A 1566-nucleotide genomic window follows, 5' to 3' on the forward strand; every position below is an offset into this window, starting at 1 on the left:
TGTAAAACAATAACCATTGATAATTTCCTACCACTTTGTCTGTAATTTGGTAAGGCCCCCCGCCATTATTATGTTATCCTTCTTTTACTCTTTACAAGAAAAAAAAAAAAAAAAAAAAAAGAAATCCAAGCTGGGTGTGGTGGTGTGTCCCTGTACCCAGGAGGCTGAAGCAGGAGGACTGCCACAAGTTTGAGGTCAGCCTGGGCTATACAGTGAGTTCAAGGCCAGTCTGGACTACAGAGAGAGACCCTATCTTAAAAAACAATAAAATAAAATAAAAAAGAGAAGAAAAAGAAAAAAGAAATCCAAGCACTTCAGTGAGCTACTTCCCCTACTTCACCGTCCTCCTGTACACCCTACATGCAGCCATAACAGATGACTCATGAGTCCCTGAGTGTGCTATGAACACCCACTCTGCCCTTCTCCTGGCTGGCTCCTCCTTTTCTCAGTGCTAGCAGGAGAGCGTGGCAGCAGGTCTTGTGGAAAGGCTGCTTTCCAGTGCTGCTGCTCCTGCTCCAGCTCCAGCTCCCAAAGCCCCCAAGCACACCTAGCCCCTCCCATGAGGCTGCAACCATTGGCTTATCTGACTCCTCCATCCCAGGCTGTAGGCTCTCATTTGTCTCTGCTTGCCTCTACCCAGCCCAGTGTCCAACAGACTGCTGAAGGAGAAAACAGTGTCTGTCTGTCATGCATCCAGAAGACACGAACACCCCTGCTGGAGCAGCAGAGATAGCTGGAGAAGAAGGTATAAGGTGTGGTTTGTAGGCAAACTGTCCAACTAGAGGCCAGGGATTGGAGTGGGACCTGAAGAAATACATCCAGTCAAACCAACCAGAATGCATCAACTCCACGGAGACAGTGTCTCAGCCACAGGCAGGGGCTGCACTGGTATTGGGTAGGGTTTTTTTTTGTTTGTTTGTTTTGTTTTATTTTTGTCTTTTTGAGACAGGATTTCACTATGCACTTCACAATGATCCTCCTGCCTCAGCCTCCCGAGTGCTGGGATTACAGGCCGGCTGTTGGGAAGCTTGACCAAGAAGAGTCCCACATAGGCAGGGTCTAAGCACGGGAAGGTTCTAAGTTGGTTGACTACCTGGGGATGTGTCTAGTCAGCAACGGCTTCTGGAGAGCCACTGCTACAAACCATGCAAAAATGTGGCAGCTTGTGCAAACTCCTCACTGAGGAAGGGACAGAGCACCTCTGACAGTGAGCATCCCTTCTGCATCTAGCATAACCTGTTTTCCTGCTGCAAGGTGTGGGAAGGTGAGAGTGACAGCCTGGTCTGCCCATCCACCAGCAGCAGGTCCTCTAGACCCTGTAGGTTTGTGGTATGAAGGTCCTCCTGCTGGTCAGAAAAATTCCTATCATTCTCATTTCCCCAGAAAAGAGGGCTAATTCTGCATTTAGCAGACTACATCTGGAATGACAGGACAAGACCTGAAGTAGGCAATGTGAACTAAGATAACTGCTGAATCTGTGCTTTACTGGCCAGCATTCATACCTGAGGGCTGCCAGGTCTCTGGCCAATTCTCTATGCCCTCTTTTTTTTTTTTTTTTTTTTTTTT

At 47.9% G+C, this 1566-nt stretch overlaps 1 protein-coding gene across 3 annotated transcripts in view; it reads right to left on the reverse strand.

The window, feature by feature from the left end:
- Stk40 (serine/threonine kinase 40) overlaps positions 1 to 1566 on the reverse strand; it is a 46535-nt gene that overhangs the window by 34136 nt on the left and 10833 nt on the right. The gene's annotated exons all lie outside the window — the stretch shown is intronic.

This window comes from Chinchilla lanigera, unplaced genomic scaffold (genome assembly GCF_000276665.1).
Source record: "Chinchilla lanigera isolate Chin_1 unplaced genomic scaffold, ChiLan1.0 scaffold00051, whole genome shotgun sequence".
NCBI lineage: Eukaryota > Metazoa > Chordata > Mammalia > Rodentia > Chinchillidae > Chinchilla > Chinchilla lanigera.